The sequence below is a fragment of the Bos indicus x Bos taurus genome, chromosome 16 (assembly GCF_003369695.1).
Source record: "Bos indicus x Bos taurus breed Angus x Brahman F1 hybrid chromosome 16, Bos_hybrid_MaternalHap_v2.0, whole genome shotgun sequence".
Classification (NCBI taxonomy): Eukaryota; Metazoa; Chordata; class Mammalia; order Artiodactyla; family Bovidae; genus Bos; species Bos indicus x Bos taurus.
This window is the reverse complement of record NC_040091.1, coordinates 75,644,242-75,659,506: the sequence shown is the minus strand read 5'-3', so window position 1 is coordinate 75,659,506 and position 15,265 is coordinate 75,644,242. Positions and strand designations below refer to the sequence as shown.

General features: G+C 45.7%; 1 protein-coding gene across 1 annotated transcript in view; it reads right to left on the bottom strand.

Annotated features, from left to right (window-relative positions):
• CRB1 (crumbs cell polarity complex component 1) overlaps positions 1-15,265 on the bottom strand; it is a 214,334-nt gene that overhangs the window by 1,463 nt on the left and 197,606 nt on the right. The window lies entirely within an intron of this gene.

Genomic DNA, 15,265 nt, shown 5'->3' with positions numbered 1-15,265 from the left:
CAAGACAAAGGATGGGCTGCAAGGCTCTGGTTTGCACACTCACCACTTTGATTTGGATTTGATGTGACAACTGAACGGTTGTGAACACACTCGTGCTCCGTGTGGAGCCAGACCTCACGAAACAGGAAACTGGAGGAAGAGCCCCTCTTGGAGGAGCTGGGTCTGGGACTCTCGAGGGCGGGCCTTGGACAGAGGGGTGTCTCTGATGCTGACCGCAACGTGTTTGCCAAGCACTTTTTGTCGTTGGGTAAAAGACACTGATCGGGTTGCACAGAAATATTAAAGACAAGACACAGTTGCTATTTGAATTTTTAACGGGCTTGCAAAGAAATATTTCTGTCAGGGTCAACAAAGCAGAAGTAGACCACCTTCTCGTTTAGCTTTCCCTAGGACCCATCCCCTGTTCCCTAACCGAGTTACTATTATAAACGTAATCTCTGTTACTCTAATATCCTAGGGAATCTGTAACACTTTGGCTTCCCTTTGTGCGTGCGTGTGTGCGTGTGTGTGTGTGTTGTTGTTCTTCACTGTGCTTTGGTTTAAATCATTATACGGTCAATATATTCCTATGATACTGTATCTCTTCATAACACTGTCTTGTATTCACTATGTCTTGTATTCACTTGTTCAAATGTGGTTCATTAGTTTCTTCAATCAACAATATTTATTGACTGTCTGCTATAAACATTGAACTGAGCTAGGAAATACAAATCAAAGGTAAGCCAAAATTTGATATCTGGAGCTGAGATTGTGGACATGAGCAAATGGAGGACACACACACGCACACACACACAGATAATCATATCTTAAACACGTGTTACGGTAACGTCATACATGATCTACATGGGGTGTAGGTAGAGTAACAGTGGAGGGATGCCTGTGATGACCTTTTGAAGGATAAATGAGCATTCAAATATTTCCCTGAGGAGGTGCTCAGCACATGAGGACGTGAACCGCAGTGAAGGCGTGGTGTGCCCCCTCCCTGACTTTACTTCACTGTGAAAGATGAAGGGGAACTCCCTCGATGCCTCGGGGTGCGACCCGGGAGCCGACCTACATACCTAAGATTGCAATTCCGAGCTCCAGATAAAGCGGGGGCTGAAACAGCTGGCCTAACCAAATCAGATAAGATTCTCACTAAACTCTGGAGGGGAGCTGAGGGCGTCGGGGTTTGAAACCACCTCTGGGAGGCCCTTTGCTTTTGAATTCCCATGGTGGAAAGGCCTTATTAGCTCTGCTATTCTTCAGCTGGGCTTAAAATACACAGCCCTGGAATGGATCCTTTGATAATGGAAACTGCTGGGATACAGGAACCGACAAGGCCGCCAAGCGCGGACCGTCCTGGAAAGCAGCGGGAGTGCCAGGCCAGGCCTGTTTCGGTGGGTTGTGCTTCTAACGCTGCGCTTTTGAATAACCTTTCTCAGAAAAGACAGATTCCAAGCTAACTAAAACTTTCATGTAAAATTACTTTTTACACGGCTTATGCCGCAACCTGTACTGTTATGCTAACGTCCTGTTTATGAAATGTACACCCTCTTTATGAAATGTATGAAATGTACATCTTTATATGAAATGTACATTTTATATGTGATCAAATTAAACGGTGACGAGCTGAACTTCCTATCTGCAGAATAAAATAAATCAGTGTTTCATTTTTTTCCCCTGTAGAAGATTCGTTCTGAATCCCTGACTGGTTGTGGCTGAATGAGACCCAAGGAAGGGTGCACGCTGGCGTTCTGAGAGAAACGGCCAAAACTTCCTTTGAACCGTCTCGCCTGGGGCTAGGCTGAAACACACTGGAAACATCAGAAGCTTTTTCCCTGCAATTCCCAAAGAGGAATTCTAACTGTGATTCTTCTGAGGGGAGGCTGCAAACAGAATGTGCTCGCTAAACAAGCAGAAGTGGGTTTGAGTCCGGTTTTGCCACTGTATCCTCCACGCGTCTCTGCTGTCTGCCCGCCTGTGAAGCAGGGGCGACAGCTGTGTGCCTGAGACTCGCTCCGTGGCATAGAAAACATCCAGGTGTGCAGAGCTTCTCCGAGGGCAGGCCCAGAAGGGAGCTCAGTCCCGTGGTCACCCGTTTCTCACTCCCCAGACTGAACCTTCCCGGCTGATCACCCAGGTCCTGCCTGGGTGCCGGATCACCCATCAGATGCCTCCCACTCTGGTGCCGTGTCGGGACGCAGTGCCCAGCCTAGGAGCCGGGGTGGTGGGGGGCGGGCACTGCCCTGGAGCTGGCCAGGGCCCGAGCCGTCTGGCCAGTGGGGCCCACCGCCCCCTGGCTAGCTGAGTGCTGGACAGTTCATCTGACTCTGGAAACACAGGATGAACTGGCTTGTCTGGAAAGGAAGAGCAACAAGACCCCTTGTGTCCTCAGCCCCAGAATCCGCCTGGCACAGTATTTAGGGCCAACACAGAAAACTGTGAAAACTACAAACACAGCGGGCGGAGCTGGAAAAACGGGACATTTTTAGAGACTTGACCTCCTATTTCCAGGAAAGGTGGTGAGGATGTAGAGCTCTGACCTGAAGCGAGGAAATTCTAGGACCAAGGTTGGGGTTACCCACCTAGGTGCAAGTTCTTCTCAAGTACGTCTGTGGTTGAAAAAAGTAGAAATGATGGGACTTAGAAATTGGCTCCTGAGAAACACTAGGGGAGAGTGAACTCCCCAAATCCTTCTTAGAATTCAGTCTATATGTCAGTTGTGTGGAAATATGTGGAAACAGTTGAAAATGAAGAGTAAAAATATTCAGATGTGCAGTTGCTTATGGGTCATATTCCAGCTTCCTTGTCTGAGTTTCTGAAATGTGTGTGTGTGTGTGTGTGTGTGTAGTGTTACACAAGTATATAATGATACATCAGGTGCTATTATGACTGTTATTAATTAATGGGAAAAACACTTTAAGGATGTTATGTTTTTTACAAAGCCAGTTATAATATTTACCTTCCATCTATGTATCTAAAGTGAAACAACGAAATCTAATTCTCACAGTTCAAATTTTTTAAAAAAATGAAGAGAGAGTGCAGTCCTTGTAAATTACTGTTGTAACAAGTAGGTCTTCTATTTGGTGGATTGTAAAACCCTCCCACACAGACCTGGGTCCTTGAACTATCTCTTATCAGTGAATTGCTAGAAACAGCCGTTTCCATAGTAATATTGAATATGTGCCAGAACTCTGTTTTTAAAATGAATATTGCTGCAGTGGCCAATTTTCAACCACAAATACACTGTCCACTTTACAGTTATAAGGGCAGGGGGAACAGGGGACCAAGGGGCCGAAAGAGGGGCCTGGGCAGTGTCCAGCCCCAGGGAGTGGACCACCCAGCAGGGCTCCAGTCACCTCGTAGAAGGCTCAGGACTGGGGAGGGTGGCGGCCACGCGGTGGGGGGACCCCCTCCAGGCAGCCCCCGGCCACTGGCTCCAGGGGACTCTCGGAGGCACCTGAGCTGAAGCCCAAGGGCATCTTCTCCTTGGCACCCCCATCTTCATCCACTGCTTCTCCCAGAAAACACACAGGCTGTCTGAGGAATCAATAGTCTTTCAAACCAATTCTCACCAAGTAATTACAGTCCCTCACACCTCCATGGGGTGGGGTGGGGCGGCCTCTTGACAGCCTGGGACAGACACACAGAGCTACATGAGGGGGTTCAGGGCACCACTGCCCTGGGGGAGCTGCCCTGGGGAACTTCAGACGTGACTTCCACATCAGGCCCTGTTGAAGATGCTGGGATAGCTCCTGTGGAAGTTTGGTGTGGGTTCACGGCTGACAGGGGGCTTCCTGTCAGCGTTGGTGGTAAAGAACATGCCTGCCGAGGCAGGAGACAGAAGAGACGCAAGTTCAGTCCCTGGGTGGGGAAGATCCCCTTGGAGGAGGGCACGGCAACCCACTCCAGTATCCTTGTCTGGAGAATCCCAGGGACAGAGAAGCCTGGCTGGCTACAGTCCACAGGGTCACAAAGAGTCGGACACGACTGAGCGTCTAAGCACAGCACAGCACATCCTTATGCTGAGCTGAGGGGTGCTACAGTGGGCCTAAAGGGACACGGTAATTCCTGCCTTCAGCAAACGGTCCTTGCACACATCCTCTGAGTGAGCCCAGCGGCACCTAGAGTTTGGTGGGGAGCCGGCAGGCCCCGCCCTGTCCATCCAGGACTGGGTCTGGAATCCTCCTGATGTCCCACAGGCTCATTCCGGTGAGGACGCCAGGTTTTCTGCAGAAAGACTGACGCAGCTAGGAGTCTGGAGACCTTTGCTTTCACATTTCTCTCTCCTTGAGCAGGTGGTCTCAGTGATATAATTGTTTTCCTTGGAACGCAAGGCCTAGTGAATAAAACTTCTCTCTCTCTTCGACTCATACAAGAACCAAATCCCAGTGGCCCCAACTCGGGTTTCATGATGTTGCTGCAAACTTGCTGTGTGCAGATAATCACAGCCCTTTCTTGGGTCGGGGAAAGGGGTCACCAGATGCTGTAGGCAAGGAAACGTCTAGCTGGTAGGTGGGGATCGTCGCTTCCTGTCGCCTCCGCTGGTCGCCCTCGTTGACTGCTGCCAGCCTCATCTCTCCCTGGCACATCGTGCCCCGTGACACCTACACAGGTCAGGAGTGTCTGTCCTCCAAGTGTGGAAGCTCCATCAAGGGGCAGCCCCACCCTTCTGCCTCCCAGCACCTGGACTGGCCTGGGTGCCCCCAGGGACCCCATGGCGAGTACCACTGGGCATAAGGGTTTGCCCAGCACACAGAGCTCCCCTCCCAGGATTCCTGCAGGGGGACACCCTCAGCCTGCGTCCGGCGGAGGATGAGGCGGCCACTCTCTGACTCTGCTGAAGGGCAGGCGCACCTCGGAGGGGCTGCGGGCAGACCCGAGGGGGCAGATCGGGAACCACGTGGTCAAGGGGCAAAGGGGCCATGAAGACACTTGCTGACTCTTCCTTTCTGCAGAATCAACCACAAACAACTCATCTGCTTCCAGCTTCTCCTGTCCCTGGAGCCCATCAGGCGGAGCTACTAAGCCCAGGCACCACAACTACTGAGCTGTGCTCTGGAGTCCGTGTTCCATGACGAGAGTGGCCACCGCAATGAGACACCCTCACACCACGAGGAAGAGGAGCCTCTGCTCCTTGCAACTGGAGGAAGCCCACGTGCAACAGCAAAGACCCAGCCCAGCCAAAAATAAATAAATAAATGTTTTTTATAAACCTCATTTTTTTTTTATTTGCTTCCATTTCCTGGTCAAGGTCATCATCAGCTGCAGCCTCACTAGCACCTTGCTCTCCAGCAAAGTGACCTTCTTGACCAGCCCTTTTGTGAATAGGAACCTCCTCCCCGACCCCTTCTGCAGACCCCTCCTCTATTCAGAGCACGCTTGGGCTTGGCTGCCCTCTGCATTGCCCCTGAGGACCCTTCGTGATCCCCCTCCTGGGGTCTGTGTCTCTGTCAGCAGAGCCCGGGGCTTCAGCAGTGATGAGAAGACCTGTGACCCCACCTGCCCGGCATGACCTGCCCCGGGCACTTGAACGTGCTGCCCTGATCACAAAGGATTAGGCCCCTTCCACCCCCCCACCCCCACCCCCGCCCCTCAGAACTGCAAGGATAGGAATCCGTTTCCTCTGGAACTTTCCAACAGGCAAAGTGCAGGCTTTGCACAGACTGGCCGATCAATCGTTCCCGACTCACCCACTTGAAGTGTTCATGGCTCTATTTCACGCATCGATTCCATCCTTTCCAGTGGTGGGAAGACTTCTTTACAGCCAGGAGCTCTGCTGGTGGGGACCTGCGTGCACGCAGCTGTTCATGCACTCACCCAAGCACTCCTGTGTGGTTACTGAACGCTTTCCCCGTCTCCGGCGGTTCACTGGGTCCTGGATCCTGTGTGGTTACTGAACGCTTTCCCCGTCTCAGGCAGTTCACTGGGTCCTGGATCCTGTGTGGTTACTGAACGCTTTCCCCGTCTCAGGCGGTTCACTGGGTCCTGGACACACAGAACCCAAAGGTGCGGGTGCCGTCTTGCTAGAGCTGACTGTGGAGTGACGGTACTGGGCGGGGGCGGCTACACAGACCACCGCAGTTCACGTGAGGGGGGCTCTGGTGGAGGCCAGCACCAAGGAAAGGGAAAAGGGGTAGAAAGGGGACTTCCTGACATCTCCCAGTTTTCTTAAGGGGGGCTGCGAGGAGAGCAAGGTAAGGAAAGGCGCTGAAAGCAGAAGGAAAGAGAGATCCTTCGAGAGAGGGGGAGCAGGTGGCAGCCTCTCCAGCTTGCCTGGGAGGCTGCTGGGGAGCGTGCTTCTTGCTTCTGTAGAGCCCCGCGTGAGAGAAGCAGCAGTCACGTGGCAGGAAGATGTCACCCAGCCTGGGCGTGGAACCCAACCCGAGTCTGCTCCAGGAAGCTTCTCTCCCCTCCCTCAGCGAAGCGGAAGCCAGAATCTCAAGAGCAATTTCTATATATTCTCTGTGGGTTTTTTCCCAGCACGTCTGACCTACACCTCTTATCAGAATGGCATCAGCCTCGCATGCCAGGAGTCCTCTACTGACCAGGGTTTTGCAGGACCCAGAAGGACTTAAATTTCTTTCTACCCTTTCTTTTTTGCTATGGTGTATAGATTTTTAGAAGGTGACTGATAAGTATGCCAGTTGATTTTACACAGCATTTCAAAAGCAAGAGAATATCCAGCAAACAAGTTAAAAGGGCCTGGGGACTTTTGAGATTAATTGATACTAAAATGACAACTAACATCTAAATGCAATGGACTGTATCCTGAATCAAAGTAAATAAATAAATCTAAAGGACAACTGGGGCCAATTAGAGAAATCTGAACATGGGTAGTATATGAGATGGTCAATTTCATGAACGCTTACTAGTATATGGGCTTCTCAGATGGCACAGTGGTAAAGAATCCACCTGCCAATGCAGGAGACTCAAGAGATTCGGGTTCAACCCCTGTGTCAGGAAGATACGCTGGAGGAAGAAATGGCAACCCACTCCAGTGTTTTTGCCTAAAAAGTTCCATGGACTGAGGAGCCTGGCGGGCTACAGCCCATGGGGTTGCAAAGAGTCAGACACGACTGAGCGACAGAGCACTCACATTAGCATGCAGTTCCAGCTGTTGCTGCTGCTGCTAAGTCGCTTCCGTCGTGTCCGACTCTGTGCGACCCCATAGACGGCAGCCCACCAGGCTCCCCTGTCCCTGGGATTCTCCAGGCAAGAACACTGGAGTGGGTTGTCATTTCCTTCTCCAATGCAGTAAAGTGAAAAGTGAAAGTGAAGTCGCTCAGTCGTGTCCGACTCTTAGAGACCCCGTGGATTGCAGCAGAAGGAAGTCGTATTTCTTTGGAGATATTTGCTGAAATATTTAGTGGCAAACATAGGGTCACAAAGAGTTGGACATGACTGAAATGACTTAGCATGCAAGCAAAATGTTATAACTTCTGCACCCTACATTCTAAAGAAGGGGCAAAAACATACGTATCCAGAGGTAAGAAAGGGAACAAAATACTAAAAAAGTTGCTGTAACTGGGTGAAGGGCATGCATGTGTTCACTGCATTATTATTTTTTTTTTCTGATTTTCTTTAACTTTCATTTCCCACCCCCCCAAATCATGGAAAAGTAATGTTTTAAAAAATGATGGTTCAGATCAGATCAGATAAGTCGCTCAGTTGTGTCTGACTCTTTGTGACCCCATGAATCGCAGCACGCCAGGCCTCCCTGTCCATTACCAACTCCCAGAGTTCACTCAAACTCACATCCATCGAGTCAGTGATGCCATCCAGCCTTCTCATCCTCTGTCGTCCCCTTCTCCTCCTGCCCCCAATCCCTCCCAGCATCAGAGTCTTTTCCAATGAGTCAACTCTTCGCATGAGGTGGCCAAAGTTTCAGCTTTAGCATCATTCCTTCCAAAGAAATCCCAGGGCTGATCTCCTTCAGAATGGACTGGTTGGATCTCCTTGCAGTCCAAGGGACTCTCAAGAGTCTTCTCCAACACCACAGTTCAAAAGCATCAATTCTTCGGCGCTCAGCCTTCTTCACAGTCCAACTCTCACATCCACACATAACCACAGGAAAAACCATAGCCTTGACTAGACGAACCTTTGTTGGCAAAGTAATGTCTCTGCTTTTGAATATGCTATCTAGGTTGGTCATAACTTTCCTTCCAAGGAGTAAGCGTCTTTTAATTTCATGGCTGCAGTCACCATCTCCAGTGATTTTTGAGCCCAGAAAAATAAAGTCTGACACTGTTTCCACTGTTTCCCCATCTATTTCCCATGAAGTGATGGGACCAGATGCCATGATCTTTGTTTTCTGAATGTTGAGCTTTAAGCCAACTTATTCACTCTCCACTTTTGCCTTCGTCAAGAGGCTTTTTAGTTCCTCTTCACTTTCTGCCATAAGGGTGGTGTCATCTGCATATCTGAGGTTATTGATATTTCTCCCAGCAATCTTGATTCCAGCTTGTATTTCTTCCAGTCCAGCATTTCTCATAATGTACTCTGCATATAAGTTAAATAAACAGGGTGACAATATACAGCCTTGACGTCCTCCTTTTCCTATTTGGAACCAGTCTGTTGTTCCATGTCCAGTTCTAACTGTTGCTTCCTGACCTGCATACAAATTTCTCAAGAGGCAGGTCAGGTGGTCTGGTATTCCCATCTCTTTCAGAATTTTCCACAGTTTATTGTGATCCACACAAAGGCTTTGGCATAGTCAATAAAGCAGAAATAGATGTTTTTCTGGAATTCTCTTGCTTTTTCCATGATCCAGCGGATGTTGGCAATTTGATCTCTGGTTCCTCTGCCTTTTCTAAAACCAGTTAGAACATCAGGAAGTTCACGGTTCACATATTGCTGAAGCCTGGCTTGGAGAATTTTGAGCATTACTTTACTAGCGTGTGAGATGAGTGCAATTGTGCGGTAGTTTGAGCAGTCCTTGGTATTGCCTTTCTTTGGGATTAGAATGAAAACTGACCTTTTCCAGTCCTGTGGCCATTGCTGAGTTTTCCAAACTTGCTGGCATATTGAGGGCAGCACTTTCACAGCATCATCTTTCAGGATTTGGAATAGCTCAACTGGAATTCCATCACCTCCACTAGCTTTGTTCATAGTGATGCTTTCTAAGGCCCACTTGACTTCACATTCCAGGATGTCTGGCTCTAGGTTAGTGATCACACCAGCGTGATTATCTGGGTTGTGAAGATCTTTTTTGTACAGTTCTTCTGTGTATTCTTGCCATCTCTTCTTAATATCTTCTGCTTCTGTTAGGTCCATACCATTTCTGTCCTTTATAGAGCTCATCTTTGCATGAAATGTTCCTTTGGTATCTCTGATTTTCTTGAAGAGATCTGTAGTTCTTCCCATTCTGTTGTTTTCCTCTATTTCTTTGCATTGATCGCTGAAGAAGGCTTTCTTATCTCTTCTTGCTATTCTTTGGAACTCTGCATTCAGATGTTTATATCGTTCCTTTTCTCCTTTGCTTTTTGCTTCTCTTCTTTTCACAGCTATTTGTAAGGCCTCCCCAGACAGCCATTTTGCTTTTTTGCATTTCTTTTCCATGGGGATGGTCTTGATCCCTGTCTCCTGTACAATGTCACAAACCTCATTCCATAGTTCATCAGGCACTCTATCTATCTGATCTAGGCCCTTAAATCTATTTCTCACTTCCACTGTATAATCATAAGGGATTTGATTTAGGTCATACCTGAATGGTCTATTGGTTTTGCCTACTTTCTTCAATTTAAGTCTGAATTTGGCAATAAGGAGTTCATGGTCTGAGCCACAGTCAGCTCCTGGTTATGGTGAAAGTAATTCCCCTAAACCCCCAGTTTCCAGATCTTGCTTCTTTCACTGTTTGTTCCTCTGCTACTTCAGGTCTTGTGATTTCTCTCTCTGCTATAATTTTACTGCCCAGTAAATCTTGTTCCCGTCAATGGTTTTATCTCCCCTGCCAGACACTGAGACATTCATAGATCACATCACACACCCAGTTTCATCACGGAATTGGCCTTAACCACCCCCTGCCGGAACCTAACACGGTGCCAGGCACATGGTAGGCGTTCATGGTCTTTCTCACCATCTCCTGGCACCATCCTTCTTGACCTGAAAGCTGTTGTTGTTGTTTTAAGTCATGTTTGACTCTTTACGACCCCATGGACCACAGCATACCAGGCTTCCCTGTCCTCCACTATCTCGCAGAGTTTGCTCAGGTACATGTCCATGGAGTTGGTGATGCTATCTAAAAGCTATACCTTGGCCCTTTCCTCACTCAGATTATGTCCTTCTTACCAACTTTCCTCAGTTGGTGAAAAGCTGCTATTGATTCATTCTCACATTAGGCAGGAAAAGAGAGTGCTGAATCCCCTACATGCTTATGGCTTATCACATGTCCTTTCTTTTTCGCCAGAGGTAATCTAGTCTATGTCACCATATTTATTGCCCGAAAATCAAAACCAGTTGCTAGAGTAATGAAGGTCTATTGGTTTGTGTCGGCTTAATCCATGTCAGGGGGGCTTTAGGGGCGTATAAGGATAATTTGACCAGCAAAAGGAAAGCCATAAAAATGATCAAAAAGCTAACAGATATGCTGAGAACACCAAGCTTATTTTGCTGAGGATTTATGGCCAACTTATCAGAAAACTATTTGGTCCAAGTCGACATTCAAATCGCTCCCTCTGTAATTCAGCAAAGATTCCAGCCTCCGGAAAAAAAAAAAAAAAGAAAAGCAGCCTCTATAATGAGATACCCTGGAAACCCCTAACTTGCAGCACATGGAGTTTAATTTTCAACAGTTGTGAGATGGCAGTAAACCCAGCTTTGGAATAACCAGCTCCACTGATGCCTCAGACCTGCAATAAATTAATGGAGTGCGGAGACGGACTGCCACGCCTCCTCTGACATACCCACATCCGCGTTTATTCATCAAATGGAGCTTAAATGTCCGACCTCCCTCAGATGGCACTGGAGCCAGGGCCTGCGGGGTCCCGGCAGAAGTGGGTGCCAAGTCACTGGGCTCTGCCACACGAGGTCAGCTGTGCCCCGGGCCCAGCCCTGGAGGCTGTATTTTATTGACCAGACTCTAGTTGGCTTCCCCTTGTGTAGGTGATAAAGAGTGGCATCAAGTCACCCGTGTGAAACACATCACTTTAACTCTGACAGCTTGTCATTGAAGGCCTTGTTTATATAATCTATTGTGCCATTTACTCTATTCTTATTTTAAAAAGCAAACATAGAAATAAAAACCCTACCTTCCAGTGTTTCGTGGATGGATGTCCTGTACCTTCTCTTAAATAATCTCAGAAGTAGCTATTTCTATTGTCACTGTCAGTTTACATCAACTGGTCAGACTTTCAGTTTCAGAGTTGGCCTCGCAGAAGATGAAAGCTGGATTGTGCGCTTTAATGAGAAGTCTTTCAGGGCATAGCTTCTCCCTTCGAAATCGTTTGAGAATTGCTATGTCTAAACAGGTAAGAAGCCTGCCATGCTGAGGTTGGCCAGATCTGAAGCAAGCATTCTTAAATCTGTGAGCTTGTTGCCACTTAAAACACCAGGGTGTCTTACCACTAACCTCAAGAAACAAGAAAAAAGTCAAATAAATAACCTAACTCTACACCTAAAGCAACTAGAAAAGGAAGAAAGGAAGAACCCCAGGGTTAGTAGAAGGAAAGAAATCTTAAAAATTAGAGCAGAAATAAATGCAAAAGAAACAAAGGAGACCATAGCAAAAATCAACAAAACCAAAAGCTGGTTCTTTGAAAGGATAAATAAAATTGACAAACCATTAGCCAGACTCATCAAGAAACAAAGGGAGAAAAATCAAATCAATAAAATTAGAAATGAAAATGGAGAGATCACAACAGACAACACAGAAATACAAAGGATCATAAGAGACTACTATCAACAATTATATGCCAATAAAATGGACAACGTGAAAGAAATGGACAAATTCTTAGAAAAGTACAACTTTCCAAAACTCGACCAGGAAGAAATAGAAAATTTTAACAGACCCATCACAAGCACGGAAATTGAAACTGTAATCAAAAATCTTCCAGCAAACAAAAGCCCAGATCCAGATGGCTTCACAGCTGAATTCTACCAAAAATTTAGAGAAGAGCTAACACCTATCCTGCTCAAACTCTTCCAGAAAATTGCAGAGGAAGGTAAACTTCCAAACTCATTCTATGAGGCCACCATCACCCTAATACCAAAACCTGACAAAGATCCCACAAAAAAAGAAAACTACAGGCCAATATCACTGATGAACATAAATGCAAAAATCCTTAACAAAATTCTAGCAACCAGAATCCAGCAACACATTAAAAAGATCATACACCACGATCAAGTGGGCTTTATCCCAGGGATGCAAGGATTCTTCAATATCTGCAAATCAATCAATGTAATATACCACATTAACAAATTGAAAAATAAAAACCATATGATTATCTCAATAGATGCAGAGAAAGCCTTTGACAAAATTCAACACCCATTTATGATAAAAACTCTCCAGAAAGCAGGAATAGAAGGAACATACCTCAACATAATAAAAGCTATATATGACAAACCCACAGCAAACATTATCCTCAATGGTGAAAAATTGAAAGCATTTCCTCTAAAGTCAGGAACAAGACAAGGGTGCCCACTTTCACCATTACTATTCAACATAGTTTTGGAAGTCTTGGCCACAGCAATCAGAGCAGAAAAAGAAATAAAAGGAATCCAAATTGGAAAAGAAGAAGTAAAACTCTCACTATTTGCAGATGACATGATCCTCTACACAGAAAACCCTAAAGACTCCACCAGAAAATTACTAGAACTAATCAATGACTATAGTAAAGTTGCAGGATATAAAACCAACACACAGAAATCCCTTGCATTCCTATACATTAATAATGAGAAAACAGAAAGAGAAATTAAGGAAACAATTCCATTCACCATTGCAACAAAAAGAATAAAATACTTAGGAATATATCTACCTAAAGAAACTAAAGACCTATATATAGAAAACTATAAAACACTGGTGAAAGAAATCAAAGAGGACACTAATAGATGGAGAAACATACCATGTTCATGGATTGGAAGAATCAATATAGTGAAAATGAGTATACTACCCAAAGCAATCTATAGATTCAATGCAATCCCTATCAAGCTACCAACAGTATTCTTCACAGAGCTAGAACAAATAATTTCACAATTTGTATGGAAATACAAAAACCCTCAAATAGCCAAAGCGATCTTGAGAAAGAAGAATGGAACTGGAGGAATCAACCTACCTGACTTCAGGCTCTACTACAAAGCCACAGTTATCAAGACAGTATGGTACTGGCACAAAGACAGAAATATAGATCAATGGAACAAAATAGAAAGCCCAGAGATAAATCCACGCACATATGGACACCTTATCTTTGACAAAGGAGGCAAGAATATACAATGGATTAAAGACAATCTCTTTGACAAGTGGTGCTGGGAAAACTGGTCAACCACTTGTAAAAGAATGAAACTAGAACACTTTCTAACACCATACACAAAAATAAACTCAAAATGGATTAAAGATCTAAACATAAGACCAGAAACTATAAAATTCCTAGAGGAGAACATAGGCAAAACACTCTCTGACATACATCACAGCAGGATCCTCTATGACCCACCTCCCAGAATATCAGCAATAAAAGCAAAAATAAACAAATGGGACCTAATTAACCTTAAAAGCTTCTGCACATCAAAGGAAACTATCAGCAAGGTGAAAAGACAGCCTTCAGAATGGGAGAAAATAATAGCAAATGAAGCAACTGACAAACAACTAATCTCAAAAATATACAAGCAACTCCTCCAGCTCAACTCCAGAAAAATAAATGACCCAATCAAAAAATGGGCCAAAGAACTAAATAGACATTTCTCCAAAGAAGACATACAGATGGCTAACAAACACATGAAAAGATGCTCGACATCACTCATTATCAGAGAAATGCAAATCAAGACCACTATGAGGTACCATTTCACACCAGTCAGAATGGCTGCGATCCAAAAGTCTACAAATAATAAATGTTGGAGAGGGTGTGGAGGAAAGGGAACCCTCTTACACTGTTGGTGGGAATGCAAACTAGTCCAGCCACTATGAAGAACAGTGTGGAGATTCCTTAAAAAACTGGAAATAGAACTGCCTTATGATCCAGCAATCCCACTGCTGGGCATACACACTGAGGAAACCAGAAGGGAAAGAGACACGTGTACCCCAATGTTCATCGCAGCACTGTTTATAATAGCCAGAACATGGAAGCAACCTAGATGTCCATCGGCAGATGAATGGATAAGAAAGCCGTGGTACATATACACAATGGAGTATTACTCAGCCATTAAAAAGAATACATTTGAATCAGTTCTAATGAGGTGGATGAAACTGGAGCCTATTATACAGAGTGAAGTAAGCCAGAAGGAAAAACACCAATACAGTATACTAACGCATATATATGGAATTTAGAAAGATGATAACAATAACCCTGTGTACGAGACAGCAAAAGTGATGCTGATGTATGGAACAGTCTTATGGACTCTGTGGGAGAGGGAGAGGGTGGGAAGATTTGGGAGAATGGCATTGAAACATGTAAAATATCATGTATGAAACGAGATGCCAGTCCAGGTTCAATGCACGATACTGGATGCTTGGGGCTAGTGCACTGGGACGACCCAGAGGGAGGGTATGGGGAGGGAGGAGGGAGGAGGGTTCAGGATGGGGAGCACATGTATACCTGTGATGGATTCATTTTGATATTTGGCAAAACTAATACAATTATGTAAAGGTTAAAAATAAAATTAAATTGAAAAAAAACAACAACAACAAAAAAATAAAATAAATTCGATTATATAAAAAAAAAAAACACACCAGGGTGTCTTACCACCAGCAAAGTTAGAAATCTTCATATTAGGAAGGCTGGTTCAAGTAGTATTTCGTTTCAGAACACAGAGTTTTTTCAGAAGTCAAGCATTCAAATTCCAAATAAGCCTTTTGGTAAAGTTCTATAGGTTTTACTGCTGGCACAATTAAAACACAAACATGAACACAAGAATCTTATGTCTGATGTTGCTAATAGTCTGCCTGCTGCTGCTGCTAAGTTGCTTCAGTCGTGTCCAACTCTGTGCAACCCCATAGACGGCAGCCCATCAGGCTCCCCCGTCCCTGGGATTCTCCAGGCAAGAACACTGGAGTGGGTTGCCATTTCCTTCTCCAATGCATGAAAGTGAAAAGTGAAAGTGAAGTTGCTCAGTCATGTCCGACTCTTAGCAACCC